The sequence below is a fragment of the Spea bombifrons genome, chromosome 1 (genome assembly GCF_027358695.1).
Source record: "Spea bombifrons isolate aSpeBom1 chromosome 1, aSpeBom1.2.pri, whole genome shotgun sequence".
NCBI lineage: Eukaryota > Metazoa > Chordata > Amphibia > Anura > Pelobatidae > Spea > Spea bombifrons.
In genome coordinates, this window is record NC_071087.1 from 162,379,112 (window position 1) to 162,399,016 (window position 19,905).

Genomic DNA, 19,905 nt, shown 5'->3' on the forward strand with positions numbered 1-19,905 from the left:
TACCTGCACTGACCTCACTGACCTGCACTGCCTGTTCTCAAACATTCACTTCATTTTTTACCTTTCCTGTCATTTTTACAGCAATTGCTGTGACCTTCGTTATCTCGATGGAAATCCTGTCCGGCAAATGCTTCAGATGGTAAGAATGATTTGTACGGCCGTTACCCGAATATACAATAAATAACAATTCATGGGCAACTCTAATGCAATAAAATAGTGGAAGAATATGATCGGCCCCATCCGGCCCCCGTCTAGTCTGCCCGTTTCTCCTGCTGTAAAGACTCAAACCTTAATCAGTCGTTGGTCTCGTCTTAGATTCAGGAGCCGTCTGTCTATCCCATGCATGTTTAATCCCCTCACTGTATTACCCTCTACCACCTCTGCTGGGAGGCGGTTTCATTTACCTACCACCATCAGTAAAATAGAAGTTCCTAACATATATCTAAGCATCTAACCCTTTATTATTTAAAAAATTAGAATAGGAAAATGGGGATTCCTATTACTTAAAAAATCATATCCATTTCTATTTCTCACATTTATTAAAAAAAATATATATATATAGATTGAGAGAGGATTATGTTATATTGCAATACTTATTTATTTTTCTAAATTAAAAAAAATGAATAAAATGACTTCATCAGTCTGTTTGAACATTTTGAGCATTATAAAAATTGAGCTGCGTCAACGCATTTCACATGCGATATTGTAACCCCCAGCGCTGTATACAGTAATATAACCCCCAGCACTGTATACAGTAATATAACCCCCAGCACTGTATACAGTAATATAACCCCCCAGCGCTGTATACAGTAATATAACCCCCCAGCGCTGTATACAGTAATATAACCCCCCAGCACTGTATACAGTAATATAACCCCCAGCGCTGTATACAGTAATATAACCCCCAGCGCTGTATACAGTAATATAACCCCCCAGCGCTGTATACAGTAATATAACCCCCAGCACTGTATACAGTAATATAACCCCCAGCACTGTATACAGTAATATAACCCCCCAGCGCTGTATACAGTAATATAACCCCCCAGCGCTGTATACAGTAATATAACCCCCCAGCACTGTATACAGTAATATAACCCCCAGCGCTGTATACAGTAATATAACCCCCAGCGCTGTATACAGTAATATAACCCCCCAGCGCTGTATACAGTAATATAACCCCCCAGCACTGTATACAGTAATATAACCCCCAGCGCTGTATACAGTAATATAACCCCCAGCGCTGTATACAGTAATATAACCCCCCAGCGCTGTATACAGTAATATAACCCCCAGCACTGTATACAGTAATATAACCCCAAGCACTGTATACAGTAATATAACCCCCAGCGCTGTATACACTAATATAACCCCCAGCGCTGTATACAGTAATATAACCCCAGCGCTGTATACAGTAATATAACCCCCCAGCGCTGTATACAGTAATATAACCCCCCAGCGCTGTATACAGTAATATAACCCCCCAGCGCTGTATACAGTAATATAACCCCCAGCGCTGTATGCAGTAATATAACCCCCAGCACTGTATACAGTAATATAACCCCAGCGCTGTATACAGTAATATAACCCCCAGTGCTGTGTACAGTAATATAACCCCCAGCGCTGTATACAGTAATATAACCCCCCAGCGCTGTATACAGTAATATAACCCCCAGCGCTGTATACAGTAATATAACCCCCAGCGCTGTATACAGTAATATAACCCCCAGCACTGTATACAGTAATATAACCCCCGTGCTGTATACAGTAATATAACCCCCAGCACTGTATACAGTAATATAACCCCCAGTGCTGTGTACAGTAATATAACCCCCCAGCGCTGTATACAGTAATATAACCCCCCAGCGCTGTATACAGTAATATAACCCCCAGCGCTGTATACCGTAATATACCCCCAGCGCTGTATACAGTAATATAACCCCCAGCACTGTATACAGTAATATAACCCCCAGCGCTGTATACAGTAATATAACCCCCAGCGCTGTATACAGTAATATAACCCCCCAGCGCTGTATACAGTAATATAACCCCCAGCGCTGTATACAGTAATAACCCCCCAGCGCTGTATACAGTAATATAATCCCCAGCGCTGTATACGGTAATATAACCCCCAGCGCTGTATACAGTAATATAACCCCCAGCACTGTATACAGTAATATAACCCCCGTGCTGTATACAGTAATATAACCCCCAGCACTGTATACAGTAATATAACCCCCAGTGCTGTGTACAGTAATATAACCCCCCAGCGCTGTATACAGTAATATAACCCCCCAGCGCTGTATACAGTAATATAACCCCCAGCGCTGTATACAGTAATATAAAGTATGAAATGTTAGCCGCCCTTGTATTATATGACACAGTATATTATATATTATATATTATATATTTTATGTAAATGATATTGAGAGAATCCATCATTTAATAGTAAGAGTCTGAAGGGTTCTAATGAGTTCTAGACTTCGCGCGGTTCCGCGTTATTCACTTACACCTGTATCGCTCCACAATAACAAGTTCCTCATTTCACTTCTATTTAATGGCGATTGGCTGATAATACGGATTGAAAGCAGAACGAGCGCCTGACCCATTATCATCCATTAATTTGCTATTCCACAGGCATTTAAATCCCACTCTTCATCTCTGATCCAGCGCGTGCCCTTCGGAGTTATATCATCTCTTACAGTACACAGTAAGCGATCGGATCGCGCATTAACCGCTAAATACTAAACGTGTTATAAACGGATCTTCCAAATCCCCTGTAATTGGTGTTAATGCAGAAAGAATGGCGGAAACTTGTGAAGAGATTAAAAGAACATTTGAGATTTGCCAATTTATCTAAATTGTGTGTTATTGGCAGAGGAAGAAACTGAATGAAATGTATAAAGGGACTGTACGGTCACACCACTATCCCACTATAAACTCCCTCAATCATAGCTACCAACAGTCCTGAATTACACAAGACAGCGCTAGCTATTGGCTACATGAGCCAGTGTTCAAATCCCCATTACGTGCCAGAACCCCTGCTTTTTTGGGTAATGTTACTAAACCTAGTCATAGGTGCCAACAGTCCTGAATTAGTCAGAATAGCCCTAGCTGTCCAGGCCTGTGGCAGGACCTGCGAATGATATGCAATGAGACTCATGCTCACTTACACTTATACATAGACATTAATACTCACATACTCTTATACATAGACATTCATGCTCACATACACTTATACATAGACATCCGTGTTCCCATACACTTATACATAGGCATCCGTGCTCACATACATACATACAAACCTCCCTCCCGACATCAGGAGGCTGGTCTTTTTTGGGGTAATGTTGCCAAACCAAATCATAGCTGCCAACAGTCCTGGCTGTCCAGAAAGCGTTAACATTGCCAGCCCCTGCATTATGTGGCTGGACCCTAACAAGACAAGATGCGAGCTCTTCTGTCCCGACATAAGGAGCACCGAAGCTGGTCTTTTGGGGGTAATGTTGCCAAACGAAATCATAGCTGCCAACAGTCCTGGCTGTCCAGCAAGTGTTAAAACTGCCAGCCTCCTTGCGTTATGTGGCCAGACCCCATGCATGACAAGATGTGAGCTCTTCTGTCCCGACATCAAGAGCAAGGCAGCTGTTTTTTGGGGGTAATGCAGCTAAACCATCAACAAGAAGGGGATCTGTGGCCCCTACAGGAGCTGGCCCCTGGGGGCCAACCTGTTTAACCTGCCATAAAACAAAAAGAACTGATAAAGTTCCACTTACATTTTATGATCCAATTCACTAGATGTTTGGAATGACGCACATTACTTTCCTTTTTATTGTCTTTAATGTTGCAAAACCAAATGTAATTGGATACCGTGATACATTGTTGCGATAAAATAAACATTCCAAACGATTAACCCTTTGGGAGTTTGTTCATTGCAATAACCTTAACTTTAGTAACTATTTGTACATATGAAATATGAAATTACAAAATGCAACAACAACAAAAAAAGTGTCTTCAACAAAAGTGAAATACATTTTCCCGGAGTCTGAATGAAAACATGCGCCGGCGCCTGGAGATAAGGAGGAATTTCTCGCTCTTATCACATGGAATCACTTAATAGATCTCTCCGTTCTGCTTTTATCACAGAATCAGCAGAGAAGAAGTCGCTCTTACGATATCGGGAAAAACCGACGAGATTCTTTAAATGAAATCCAAATCTGAATTTTGGTAAATTACGTTTTTTTATAATTTACGTCGATCGTTCCAACAAGTTCCATGTGATCAGAAACAAACACAACTTTTTTTTATTACGGTCAATATTTAGAATGACTGACTATGGAAAAAAACATTTAAAGGCATTTAATGAAAAATAATCTAATTACATTATATTGCATTTTATTTATATAGCGCCGGCAGATTCCGTAGCGCGGTTACGAAACGGAAGTAAAAATGAACAACAATAAAATTGACAATATTCTAAATCCATGACAACCACAAAGTTTTTTAAACACTAAGAGGAAATAATGAATAAACGAAGGTTTATTTGCTTAACCCTTCGCAACGTGTGCAATTAATGTTTTGTCCAAGTGGAACAGCAGCTTTAATGCGCGTAGTCTTCGGATAATTTCTATATTGTAATCGTTTTGCGTCGCCAGCCGGGTCTCTTTTTCCAGTTCCTTTCCGCCGGCGGGATGGCGGATCTCCTGGCGGATCTCCTGGCGGATCTTTGGACCTTCGGAACAAATGCAATCCTCGGGGGGGGTTGGGCAAAAAGTCTGACTTTTTAAAATCTATCTTTTATTGAATAGATTTAAAAAGTCGTGAGTTTATACAGAGCGCGTTTGATTCACATTATACATTTTTTTATTACCCATTTTTAAATATTATTCAATAAAAATTAGTAGATTAGTAGATTATTATATATATATATTTTTATTTTTTTATTTTTTTTTAAAGTCAAGCTAAGCAAATCATATTGTAAATTATTATAAGTACCAGGTTTAGGGCAATAATATATTATATAATTAATAATAATAATAATTAAAAAAAGCATATATTTACCCCCATTATTTCCCCATAAAATCCAATCTAAATAGTAAAAATTATGGAAACGTAACGATTTATTTTAACATCTCCGGCACAGAGATAATAGAGAGGGGGGGGATTATTTAAAATGAAACCTATATACATATTACATTTGACCTATACATGCGCTAACCAGTTGCCCGCCACCTCGCCATTTTCGGTGGCTGGATGACTATGAGGCTCGTGAAACATTTATTAAACCCGGATCACCGAGCAGGTTACAGGAGATTCTCCGCGCCATAAACTCAATTCCACGTCTTTATTGCCCGTTTCTGTTCCCTTATCACGCAGTCTGTTTGTCTTCACGCAGCGGCCCGGCGCTTATCACGCCAGCATGTCATAAAACCCACTTATTCTTCTCTTTATACGTTTCACACGGCACAGGGCGGTTCTCTCGTGGGGTTTATTCACCAAACTGTACCAAGGTTCCAAGGTAAAAAAAAGAAAAATCCAAAATTTTGCCCAAAATAAGGAAACGTTCGTTATTCGCGAGGTCTGAATAACTCCAGGATGCAACCAGTCGAGTTTCTCCTCTATTTATGGTGATAAATAGGACTGGTTTATCTCCCATTTAGATGATTCCTAGCTGCATTGAGCAAAATAAAGAAATAAATGAAATAAAACATTTTATCAAAAACATTCATTATTCTATAGGTCCGAATAAACCCTGGATAAGCCCCTAATCATTTAGAATGTTCTTGGTAAAGGAACCCCCCCCCAATATTCCAAAGGGGGGGAGAAATGTTGGGTCGAGATGCTATGGCTTTCGAATGGAAGTTTGGAGACTTGGTATTTTTACATTGAGAGTGTGGTGGATACCTGGAATGGCCTCCCAGAGGCACCCGAGGTTAATGGTATTATGGGGATTATGTGAAGTGGATATGGGGTGGGTACGCGGGGCTGATTATGCGTTGTTGCAAGAATAGTCCTGAAAGGGCCTCTTTCACCTAATAGGGGCCCGATGAGTCTGACATCACATCTCAAGTGCGCAGTTTAATATCAACAAGCATTTACCGCGCGCTCTGAATCACACGATGCATTCTGTATCATCTTCCAGGTTTTTATTGTCTGAAAGTGTAATTATTCCTCTCTCTCACTGAAGGATACATCTTACAAAACACCCCATAAATCTTTTTACAGGTTCCATCTACAAATTATTCCAGATGCCGCGTCGGTACAGACACCTCCGCCGCGTCATAAATCCATATTACACGTCTGTCCCGCGCCTTCACCTCACGAGTCCTTACCGAGAGGGAGCGTCAGCGGAACATACGGCTCCATTACTGTCACCATCCATACAATACAACGGTGTAAATACAATATAATACAATATAACCCAGAGCGCTGTATATATTAATATAACCCCCCCCAGCGCAGGTATACAGTAATATAACCCCCCCAGCGCTGTATACAGTAATATAACCCCCCCAGCGCTGTATACAGTAATATAACCCCCCCAGCGCTGTATACAGTAATATAACCCCCAGCACTGTATACAGTAATATAACCCCCAGCGCTGTATACAGTAATATAACCCCCAGCGCTGTATACAGTAATATAACCCCCAGCGCTGTATACAGTAATATAACCCCCCAGCGCTGTATACAGTAATATAACCCCCCAGCGGTGTATACAGTAATATAACCCCCCGGCGCTGTATACAGTAATATAACCCCCCGCGCTGTATACAGTAATATAACCCCCCAGCACTGTATACAGTAATATAACCCCCCAGCGCTGTATACACTAAAATAACCCCCAGCACTGTATACAGTAATATAACCCCCCAGCGCTGTATACAGTAATATACCCCCCAGCACTGTATACAGTAATATAACCCCCCAGCGCTGTATACAGTAATATAACCCCCCGCACTGTATACAGTAATATACCCCCAGCGCTGTATACAGTAATATAACCCCCCAGCGCTGTATACAGTAATATAACCCCCAGCACTGTATACAGTAATATAACCCCCCAGCGCTGTATACAGTAATATACCCCCAGCGCTGTATACAGTAATATAACCCTCCAGCGCTGTATACAGTAATATAACCCCCAGCACTGTATACAGTAATATAACCCCCAGCGCTGTATACAGTAATATAACCCCCCAGCACTGTATACAGTAATATAACCCCAGCGCTGTATACAGTAATATAACCCCCAGCACTGTATACAGTAATATACCCCCAGCGCTGTATACAGTAATATAACCACCAGCACTGTATACAGTAATATAACCCCCCCAGCGCTGTATACAGTAATATAACCCCCAGCGCTGTATACAGTAATATAACCTCCCCAGCGCTGTATATATTAATATAACCCCCCCAGCGCTGTATACAGTAATATAACCCCCAGCGCTGTATACAGTAATATAACCCCCCAGCGCTGTATACAGTAATATAACCCCCCAGCGCTGTATACAGTAATATAACCCCCCAGCGCTGTATACAGTAATATAACCCCCAGCGCTGTATACAGTAATATAACCCCCAGCACTGTATACAGTAATATAACCCCCCAGCGCTGTATACAGTAATATAACCCCCAGCGCTGTATACAGTAATATAACCCCTAGCGCTGTATACAGTAATATAACCCCAGCGCTGTATACAGTAATATAACCTCCAGCGCTGTATACAGTAATATAACCCCCAGCGCTGTATACAGTAATAACCCCCAGCGCTGTATACAGTAATATAACCCCCAGCAATGTATTTTTAAAACATATTTTTTATCTAATTTTTAATTGAATTCCGGCTTCCCTTTAAACACCCATAATAAACTAGCAGGATTATCTTTTTTCCCAAACATTTATTGATGTAAACAGATTTGCTTTTAAAAACTCTTAAAATTAATGAGGTTCTTCGTCTGGCGTCTATAAGCCTTCAGAAAACCTCAGAGGTCTCTTATTCAAATGTCTTTAAATCAAGACAAGTCAAAATTTCCAAGATTATTATTATTATCTTTTATTTATATAGTGCCAACAGTTTACGCAGCGCTTAATACAATCCATAAATTCAAGGGATATGACAAGACGAGAATTGACAGACTGAGACAAACCGATACATTCGGTGGAGAGACTCGGCTCGCAAGCTTACAATCTAGAGGGAAAATGAGGTGATAAACATAAGGCACAGAGAAAGGGTGAGGGGTATTGTGGTGGGAGTAACGATGACAAGGAAGTTCTAGCAGCTAAGATGGCGCGGCTTCTCTGAAGAAGTGGGTTTTTAGATGTTTCTTGAATGTCGGGAGGGAGGGTGAATGCCGAAGGTTCCTTGGGAGCAGATTCCAGAGATATGGGGCAGCTCGAGTTTGTCCAAGAGTATGTAACTTTGTCTTTTTCTGCATTTTCCCGATAAAAAGTTAATCTTGCGAGGATTTCACTTTAATACGGATTTCTAATCCTACATTCACTTGATATTGTAAATCTCTAATCATATTTACAGATTAAAATAAAATATTTATATCTATTAGAACTCCCCCCTAACGTGAGCAAACATCTCAACTTCCTGTTCTCAGGATCCGCACAATTATTCCTCCCCATTAAGTTATTGCTCTCAGGTCTTCTGTTAAATTGCTGATTGCAGCTGATTGGCTTTTAACGGTGGGGGAAGGGTACGGAGAAAACTTCAGGACAGGAAATTAATCCGATAACGGCAACATCTTAACAATTACACTGATTGACAAAAAAGCACAAATTATAGGCACTTTACAAAAATAAATGTTATCGACAAAAATTTAAAAAAATAAAACGTTTCTGATTTCTGGTTATATTTGAACGTTTTACCTGTATATGATTTATAAAAATGAATTCCCTCATTCCAAACGGAACACTACAGTTTGGGACGAATAATCCAATATTTTTTGGGGAACCTAATAAATCGAAATTTAGAATTTATCATTTTATATATATAAAAAAAAAAAATTAAAAATCTATCTTTATTTCCAGTAAAGACCAAGAATAAGATTTAAACAGAAGAAGAGTTTTAATATAACTGAAATTATTTTGTTTCAGATTGTTTGTGTCCGCTATTTATTTAAAAGCCAAGTCAAGAAAATACATTTAAAATAAAAATATATATAAATTTTTTTATTTTTTTAAATTATTTAAAAAAAAATTATTTTTTTTTTAAATTTTTTAAATTTTTGGATTTAAACAAAAAAAAATAAGGAAAAATAGAGTTAATTTTTCTCTCCAGGTCTAACATGATCAGACATGAAAATGCCCGAGAGCTACCAAGAACAATCCAGGCTACTGAACGCCTGGGAAACGCACCTACTGGATGAGCTGGAGCGGCATTAGACGCCGGTTTCCACCGGCTCGCACCGCGTTTCGGCTGGGTGTAGAGCGCATTGTGGGAAACTTGTCTCGTCTTGTAGACGGGGTGAGACTCAGAAATAATCCTTCCAATTTAATCGCATTATACGGAACTCCTTTCAATTTGGGGAATAATTATTGTTTTTTAATTTTTTTTTTTTTAAAGGTTATGGTGTGGACTTTTTATGGGATTTTTAAGACAGGATGAATAATCGGCTCTGGTTTTTCCACTGTTTACTTTTGCGAACGAAGCTCTGGGTGTTCATTTTATTTTATTTTTTTTTGTACAAAAAAACAGGTTTTTGGGGTTTCTTTTTATGACGCGTGTATTTTAAATGTGACTCTCGGCAGCAGCCCTGTCCCTCCTGAGCGGGAATTATTATTATAAAGCAAATAGCAAATTTCATGCAATTTATTGTATGATTTCAGAATAATATTTATTATTGGAAGGGAAGGTTTCCATGACGACCGGGAAAACAATAATGACAGTAAGCGTAATATGGCGGAGAAATTCTTTAAAAATAAGATTTTATTATTATTATTATTTCCAGATTTACATGAACCAACTCATTTCACGTTTTCCTTCAAAACTTCCAATTTTTTATAACCTTTTAATCCAAATGCATAGTTTGAGAAAAAAAAATATTGTTCCATCCAATTGATCGGTACAAAAAAAACCCAAAGAAAATCAATGTTTATTTTTTTATTAAATTTTCTGTATTTTATACACTCTTAATATTGAAGTAGATTTTTTTTTTCCTTTTTATTGCACGTTTAAGGGATTTTATATCACGGTTAGAAGTCGCCTGGGCAGAGTTTAAAAGAGGCGTTACCCATAATGCCTGAAACTAAAGAAACGTAATTTTGCGTTTTGTCCTGACATTAACCCGATCCCAAACACATCAGCTTTCATTTTAGCCAATCGCAAATCCGCCAGCAAAAAACACAGAAGTTACAATGTTACAAGTCAAAGCCGGTCTTTTAATTACACGTTAATAAACACTCAAAGTATGTTTTTAATTAATATAATTCGATTCCGCCTCGGGATAATTCAACACTGTCATTTTCGATTTTATTTCACCTTTACCAAGAGCTTGTCCCGATCACCCTACCCTATCAGAGAAATGGAACTGTTACCACTTGAATTAATTATATTTTGTTATATTATTATTATTATAATTATTATTATTATTTCTTTTTATTATTTATTGTTTTACAGAGCCCCAGCTGATCCCGTGGCCCTTTTACAATATGGGGGGCAGAGAAAAAAATCAACATTAAAATGCTAATATATAACGTGACTTTAAGATATACAGGTACAGAGGGAGGATGTGGCCCTGATCTTGAGAGCTTACAATCTATTCGGCGGCTGAGGGGGGGGGAATGAGGCAGAAGGAGAGCAGCTGATTGGTTGATGGTAGGGTTGTAGCGAGGAGGATGCGGAGAAGGCAGTAGCCTGGAGATCTCAAAGGTGGGGAGGACGGATGGTTTCATCAGAATGGAGGTTGCGGATGTTGGGAGTGGGTTAGTGTTCGGTAGTCTATCCATTAATATATATTTGGTATGTATGTGTTAACAGCCCCATTCAAATTGTACAGCGCTGCGTAATTTGTTGGCGCTTAACACATAAAATATAATAATAATAATAATAATAAAAATAATAATAATAATAATTGTATTAGACTTCCAAACTAAGGCTTCTGTTCCCTGCATCTACTCCTTAAATCGGAAAATAAATTAATTTCAATAGCAACTGTTTTATTAATTTGCTGTAATGATGCCCATAGAGTGTGTTCTTAAATACAGAGTACAAGTAAGCCGGATATCGTAGAGAAAACACGTCATCGGGCGCAACTTTGGGAAAGATGCGTTTATAGATATCCAGCTCATGTGATATATTAATATATACTGAATATAAAACGTAATACAGAAACATATTCCTTAGAAATAATTCTATAATTCAATTACAGATCATTATTCTACCAAATGACAAACTAAAAAAAAAAATGAATCAAAATCTGGATCGGTTATTCGGGTTTGCAGAATAGAAAATCAGTAAAATATGGAAATTGTTTAACCCTTTAAATCATGCCTTGTTTAACTTAAACGGTTAATACTGCATCAGTGAAAGGTCAATTCCACAACCATTGATTATCTACTGTTTTTTCCCCCATTTTTCCCCCTGTGTTATATATATATACTCCAGGTGTATACATTTTCTGCTGACACTTTATACTTTCAAGGTCTTCACCTGAATTCTCAGGAACAAGCCCCTGCTCGCGTCATGCGCGGATGCCCGCTTGGTGCACTTCACGTGTTTTAAACGGCTTCTAGTCATTTCCAGAGAAATATCAGTCACGTCACATGAGATAAACCTGCAAGTTACACCCGGAGCAAAAAACCCCAATGTCGTTCCAACCTCTGGGTATATTTAGTGCGGAGGCAACACCTGATCTCCTTAGGAGGCTCTCGGATGTCGTGTTTGTCTCTTAAAGTTGACGTTGAGGAGATTTTACAAGCGGCAGAACTCGTTAACAAGGACGTTTAAAGTATCAAATAACGTAGAGCGATAACACGTTAATTAAGTCCGGGAACTACAACCCCTGTCAGTCACTTTCTGGTAGATGTGATATTAAATCGTATTATATTGAGGGGATCTAGAACCATATGAAGAGCGAGATCTATCTGCCAACCTGAGGTCCTGGTCAAGTGAGACCTCTCCCTTCCCCACTAAGGACTGTCTGAGTGTAATAGAGCGTTTGGGGTAACTATAAATCGGTGTCTACGCCCCATTGTGACTGTTCTTTGTAAAAACGACACCTTATTTCGCCATGTTGTTGAGGAAAGACATCAGATGAGGGCGACTGGCGTGTATCCTAAATCCTGTTCCGCAATATGCAGCAAATGGCTGACGGCTATTATAGTTCTAAATGGTTATGTAGTAGAACATGTCTTTGCGCATGTGCAGGACCACCATCAGAAATGAGCACCATACTTACACACACACATCCAGTAACATAACTACACACGTGTAACAACATGTATTTTCACACACACTAACATACGTACGGACACACAGTAACACACACTGCCGAGGGGGGCAGCTGTGGGTGAGGAGCACCCCGGAGATCCCAGTCACTCAGTGTATTTAATCTCTGACCAGGGCAATAGATTATCTCAGTGATCATTATATAAGGATCGAGCGAGAGCTCCGGAGATGACAGTCCTACAAAATTCCCAGAGAAGTCTGTTTCTTCTACAATGTCATCCCATCTCAACTTCTCCTGCTCTTCCTGTGCATCTCGCTTTACTGTGCCCAGGATCATCAGCACCTTCCTTATACCCCAGTAAACTATATATCCCTGTCTTTCTTTTTCCCGTAATCGCTCATATTTTATATTTTGGTTATCATGTACTTCTTACCCATTCTAACTAATTCTAACCCCTTCTTTACTACTCCATGGATCCAAATTGTGACCCATTGCCCTGTGCTCTCCCAGCTAGCTAGGTATGAATCAGAACTCACCAACTACCTGGCCAATACCCCATCCCAAATGATGATCCTTCAAGATTTTGGCCTCAGAAATACCCAAACAACATAATATTTTCCCCCTAAAGTCTCAACACTAGTTGTATTTCACTCAATAAGTCCTTGTGTCATCTTACAGCTACTTGCAGGAGACCAGCTGGGTGGGAGTCGGAGGAAAAGTCTATCGTCTGATGGAGGGATGGACCAAAACGTTCACTAAACTTCCAATTTTGGTTCAACAGGAACCTTTGGCGCCCAACATTAATTGGGTCAGCCAACCAAGAGGCCACATAAATGAAGACACAGCGGGGCAGAGGTGGAATTCTCACTGCTGACAATGATATGAAGATGGGATCTTCTTATACCAGTTGGCCAATAAGTGGCATGATCTGAAGAGAAGAGGAAGATAGTTTCTGCTTGAAGTTGCGTTTCATAGAACATGTCAAAGCAATTTACAGAAGTAACAACGAGGAGTTGGAATCCTGCCACGTCTCTGAATCACTGAAGCTAAGCGCCACTTGTTGTTCGTTCCCATGGACTGGGGCCAGGAGGTAACTTAATGAGAGTTGGCTTAAGATCCTGCCCCTGGGGACAAAAGAACAGACAGGAAGGTAGAGAAATCCGGCCCCAGCCAGCATGGTGAAAACACCTGGGCTCTTCCAAAGCAGATTATGAAGGCCCCGTAATATATATTATTATGAACTTGGATTAAACATTGTTGGTTGACCATGGGGCAAATGGGCCGTTATAAAACCCCACCAACTGTGTGGCCTTCTAGACAACCCTCCCTAAAAGACGCTTGACCATCAGGGTCCATTTGGATGTCACTCGAGTAATTAGTCTTTTTTGGTTCCCAAGGTGCTCAGAATCCTGACAACCCGGGACAATTAAAACGTGGAACCTTGCCAACGTTTTTTTTTCTAGTATATCTCTGTATCCCACTATGTAATGTGGATATGGAACATCGAGAAAGCAGAGATGGGGGGGACCAACCAACGACTGATTTACAGCAAGAGAAACGGGCGACTAGACGGGGGCCGGATGGGGCCGATCTACCCCAGGTTCTATGTTTCTGCTCTATTTCGCTGTAATACGGAAGCATGAGAGGCGTAGGGTCCTCGTGCCTCAGGGTTCTCAGAGCCTGGAATAGGGATCTCCATGCCTGTAAAAAGGATCTTAAGCCAGGGTGTTAACGTGTCACGTAAGGAAAGCCCGGCGATGCGTGTAAACAGTAAACATGTTTATGTCTGGGCACACAAAAAGTTTTAATCCAAATATGTGACTATATTTATTTATTCTTAAGGGATCCTACTTAAAAAATGCCTGAAGACTTTGTAACAGATACATGAGTATACTCCCTCATACCTCTCAGGTGTCCCTGTTTAGTCTGACCAGTCCCTCTTTGTGATTCAAATCCCTGTGTCCCTCTTCTCCCTCGTCTGAACTGCCCTCTCCTCCCCTGATGCCCCCTTTTCCATGCCGATGTCCGAATGTTTGCTTGGTATTAGGGTATCGCAGGGTTCTACTGCGCTAAAAGCCCCGATAACGTGTATAGAAACTATGGTTTTGGTAAAGACGATACCTTTATTATCCGCAAATACCCAAGCGTAACTATCCATATACCTGGGAACTTCCCATTGCCCCCCTGTGCCAACCGGAACTCACCTGCTCTGGATAGGGGCAGGAAGGGGCACAGCCATGTTAAGGAGCCAGGGGTAGCCACAAATAAGGGTAGAATTAGCCCCTGGTTGATGTGTAAGAGGTTGTGAGTGGGTAAAAGCTGAGTGAGTTGTGACAGGAGTTTAAAAACACTGACCCTGCAGCCAGGTAGCCATCTTTGACTTCTGAAATCTACCAAGTATGGCCACCCACTGGTGATACCCATTGTACAGCGCTATAAAATATAATGGCGCCATATAAAAACAAGAAATAAAAAATGTACCCCCTCCCACTCATTGAATCATTTTAAGAATGGTCCCCCCGCTCCCGATTTATTATTTCTCAGAGCCAGGAACAAAATGACACGTGTCCTGGAAAACATGGCCGATGCGGTCACGTATTGGGCAACCTGAATGATGCCCACGGGGGGGCCAGCATGAGCTATAGTGGGCCCTGACTGTTGTGCGGAGGAGGGGTAGGCTTTTTGGCGGGAATTTGGGGGGTGGAGTTGGGGGAAGATTATATAAGTGGCTGCTTTCCTGGGCTCAGGAACCATTTTTGTGGTTAGCGTACCTGGTTGCGCGTCCCTCCCTCCCTTTTTCTTTTGTTTGCTGGTTTGTGTCGTTTGTCACAGTCTGTGGGGCGGCAGCTTGCCAGGTATCCGGGGGGTTGATGTGGTGGTAAGTGAATGGTTGGTAACATCTGGTGGGAGGTTCTTGGCTGTCAGTGCTGGGAACCTCAGGTCAGGGTGGGGGCATCTGGGTTTGTCCCTTCCTTAAGTGGTGTTTGGTTGGTACCCGGATTACTTGGCAGGCTTGGTGTGTTTATTGTGTTTATTGTATATATTTACATGTTGGTGTTGTGAGTCATTGTCTTTGTTAACGCACCGATGTTTATTGTTTCAGGTTTTGGCGTGACAATGACTCTAATAAATACAATTGGCTGCGGCCTTTTCTCATCCATATTCAACGGGGTGCGGTGTCATTATTGGGTTAATGGGGAGTTAAGCCTAGCCCGGAAAATCGAAGCTACAACAGTCATCATCTTAAAATTTCCTTTCTCCGGAGATCGGTTCTTTTTCCCCGGGAGAAGCCAAATGGGGCAGAGGAGAGATCGGGCGTCGCGAAGCAGATCAGCTGATAAATTCTGACCATTCGGATAAACTTCCTTTAAATTTCAAGCAAAGAGCGGCTCTGATCAGATAAACGTAATACAGGAAACCTTTCCCAAACACATAATCCAAGTATTCAGGGGAAGCTGAACAAAGAATGCATTAAAGTACTTTGTAGGAGCGTTAAGGTGCAATCTTTAACTGAAAACACTTGCTTTAAGTAAAAAGTGCAGCTCCAGAGCTGCAGTCTTGGCGGCTTGGAGCAGCCAATCACTGGCAAGCAACTCCCCAGTAAGCCAACACGTTTTATCAGTTGATTCATACGCTTATCACAGTTTGCCCTGAAATAACTTGTCGGTGTTTCATGCAGCGTAGCGTTTATTGCCCCTGTGTCTGTTTCGTTATATGTTTTATATTTAATGGCCGTATTTACATTGCACGAGTCATGCACGTCCTGCAAGCCAAGGGGCTGGGAGGTGGGCAAAAGAGGCAAATGCACAGGGGGAGACGCTACAGAATCCCTTCAAGCATTTCCGGGGGGGGGGGGTCATACATTTAAATGGGACACTTGGCATTAAAGTGCTTATTATGGCCGGGGCGTCCCTTTAATAATATGTTATTTAATGTTTATGATATATATATACGTTTTTTACTATGGGTTATTGAAATTCCTCAAAAATAAGGCACATGAAGCAGGTTTTTTTAACCCCTTAAGGACAATAGGGGTTTTTACTCGTAGTATATTGTGGGACAATGGCTCTTTTAACGTTTTTCAGTGTTGCTGTTTAGCTGTGATTTTCTTCTTTCTCATTTCGTGCTCCCACACATATTATATATTGTTTTTTTCAGGACAAACAGGGCTTTCTTTAGATACCATTATTTTTATCATACCATCTAATTTACTATACAAAAAATGATAAAATATGGTGATTTTTTGTTAAAAAATTACTTTCTCTCACTTTTTAAACCAAAAAACTTTTACTCATCTGCAAAAACTAATGATAAAACCTGCTAAATAGATTCGACTATTTGTCCTGAGTTTAGAAATACCCAATGTTTTTATGTTTTTTTGCTTTTTTCTGCACGTTTTGGGGCAATAAGTACAGGTAGCGTTTTGCTATTTCAAAACAATTTTTTCCCCAAAGTTAGTCATTCTGCCCCATGTGCCATTTCGGGTATCTTTGAAGCCGGCCAATGCAATTTACCCCATCAAACCATATATATTTAAAAACTAGACACCCCAAGGTATTTGAAATGCTGGTATTTTAACCCTTTCCATGAACTAATTCTACCACTAGCCTTTGTCAAACTTTACGGTAGTAATTTTTTTTTGTATTTTTTTCACACACGTTGTACTTCAGGTATAAATGTACCGCTCCTGGTATATGTCAGTGTCAAACACCCCCCCAATATGTGTTCAGTAACATCTCCTGAGCGCAGTGATACCCCACATGCAGGGGTTTGTTGGGTTATTTGGGAGGTAAAAGGCCACCTTTGTGAGGTGTGTATATTTTTGCCATTTATACATCTGGTCACTCTGTGCCCACGTCCCATACTGGGGACATCTTTGAAGCCGGCCAATTCAATTTACCCCATCAAATCATAATTTTTTAAAACTAGGCACACTATGGGCATTTATAATGCCAATATTTTAACTCTTTGCGTGTGGGATTTTTTTGGGAAGATACAGCGCTAATTGTATGTAGCGCTAATTGTGTATAAAAAAAACATACATATATACCTATTTGCACTTTTTTTGTGACTTTTTTTTACATGTAACTATATATATATATATATATATATATATATTTTTTTATTTTTTTTTTGTTTTTTTTTTTTGAAAAAAAATGTTTTTTTAAAATTTTATTTTTTTTTTTATTTTTTTTTTTACAATACACTGAGGCTGTGTAGCCCCCTCTGAGGCTACACAACCTCAGTGTATAGTTAAAAAACGTCATTGCCTCAATGAAGAGGCAGGCTGGAATGGGGGGTGAGTGACTGACAGACCAGGTCACTGGGATCGGGAAGTTGTGAATCCCCAACCCCCCCCCCCCCCCCGGAGCATTGCAGGCTTGCCTCAATGAAGAGGCAGCCTGGAATGCCCCTCACCCGATTTGCATCGGGTTCGGGGGGGGGGGTTGACAGACCAGTGATTTCAGTCACTGGTCTGTCGTTTAACCCACCGATCGCCGTGATTCACGGTGAATCACAGCGATCGGGAGGTTGTGAAGCCCCCTCTGGGGCATTGCAGGCATGCCTCAATGTAGAAGCAGCCTGGAATGCCCCTTACCCGATTTGAATCGGGCTCGGGGGGCGTGTTTAACAGACCGGTGATTTGCATCGCCGGTCTGTTGTTTCAACCGCCGATCTCCGTGAATTGCGGAGATCGGAAGGTTGCAAAACCTTTTTTTTTTGTTTGCCTGGATAGCCTCACTTGTGAGGCTTCCAGGAAAACCGCGATGCCGCCGATCGCGGCGAAAACGCCGCGGTAAACGGCAAATAACGTTACCACGTACATGTACGGGCATTGTCGTTATCGCGTTGCACGGCAACCCCGTACATGTACGTGGATTGTCGTTAAGGGGTTAAACTACTGAAGCCTCAGTTTTTGTCTTTATTAATAAATCAATTAACAGAAACCTAGAACCTGCCGGCAGATCGGCCCCCGTCTAGCCACCATTTTTTGTTGCTGTGAAGACTCGAACCTTAATCAGTCGTTGGTCTCATCTTAGATTCAGGAGCCGTATGTCTATCCCATGCATGTTTAATACTCTCACTGTATTACCCTCTAACACTTCTGCTGGGAGGCTGTTCCACTTACCTACCACTCTCTCAATCTGGAGTAAGACATCTGACCTGTGTCCTTTAGTAAAAATGTTATTCTCAAAATTTTGATTTGTGGATGTGTCTGCTGCTATTAGAAGGCACTGGACCCCAAAGACATGGATCTCCCTCTAACCGGCCCAAAACCATGGGAGGACTGTTCATACAGACTTCCGTATTGCTTCCCCCTTGTGATGTTGTATGCTGGTGTTTAGCACTGAAGATTTACTCACCGGCCCTTGTGAAGAAGCACTCTGAACCCGTAAGCCTTGTCAGCATCAAAGCTTACAAAGACAGAAGAAGAGGAGACAGGGATCCGGAAAAGGTAGGGAGACATTGACAGAGAGTGTGAGAGAGAGTGTAGGCTATACTTTACTACCATCAATGTCTGGCTCAGCATATAATAATGGGAGTTATCCTGTACCACCTTCAACGTCTGTCTCAGTGTATAATGATGGGACATATACTGTACCACCATCAATGTCTGGCTCAGTATATAGTGATGGTAGTTATGCTGTATCACCATCAATGTCTAGGTCAGTATATAGTGATGGGAGTTATGCTGCAGCGCCATCTGTGTTTGTGTTGGGGGTGCTAAAAAAAGGATCTACTGTAGGTAGATCCCTAGTGGTACATCATTTGGAGGCTGCTGGCCTTAAAGTTCCAAGGCCAATGAGCCATTCCCAGTCTTCCCCTCCTAATAGTAAGGTGGAACTGTAAGTTATATACGTGGATCCACAATCTGTCGTGGAATAAGCTGCAGTTTCATTCACAACCATAGAGTTGGTTTTACCAGCCGAGGGGTAGAAGGGGCTACATATCCCTTCGGGGACTGTGACCCCAGAAGAGGAAGATTGGGGACCCCGATGTGTCGCTGTGGCTTTACAATCTTCACCGTCGTGGTAAAAACGAGACACCTCAGGCTTTTTCCCATAAATCACATCAAATGACAAACTTTAAGTAGACGTTTTAATAAAACACATAAACGCTCTTTTTTTATATTTTTTTTTGGAATTTAATGTCAAATAAAATAAGTACAGAATTTAGAACGAGTATTTCCAACCAGCATATACAAAAGGCACGTGTACCAAAAAGCAAAAAAAGACAAAACCTGTATAAAACAAAAAAAAATAAAGAATATCTGCGTTTTCCTCACAGACGGTTCTTACAAAATTCATAAAAATAAAATGGAACAAGCCCCGTTTCCCATCTGACACAGCGGAAAAAAACTTTACGAGCTGGAAGACGTTCACTCCAAGGAAGACATCTCCTCTTAGGGTAACTAGGGGCAATATTTATCTTATGTGGGGCAATCAACTAAACTGAAGCCATTCGGTTACCATGGTGACTTGGAGATTATTTAACCGCGTGCCCGAT

The 19,905-nt window shown here is 40.9% G+C and overlaps 1 protein-coding gene across 1 annotated transcript in view; it reads left to right on the forward strand.

The window, feature by feature from the left end:
• The window catches only part of TPGS2 (tubulin polyglutamylase complex subunit 2), a 320,830-nt gene that overhangs the window by 137,156 nt on the left and 163,769 nt on the right, over positions 1–19,905 (forward strand). The window lies entirely within an intron of this gene.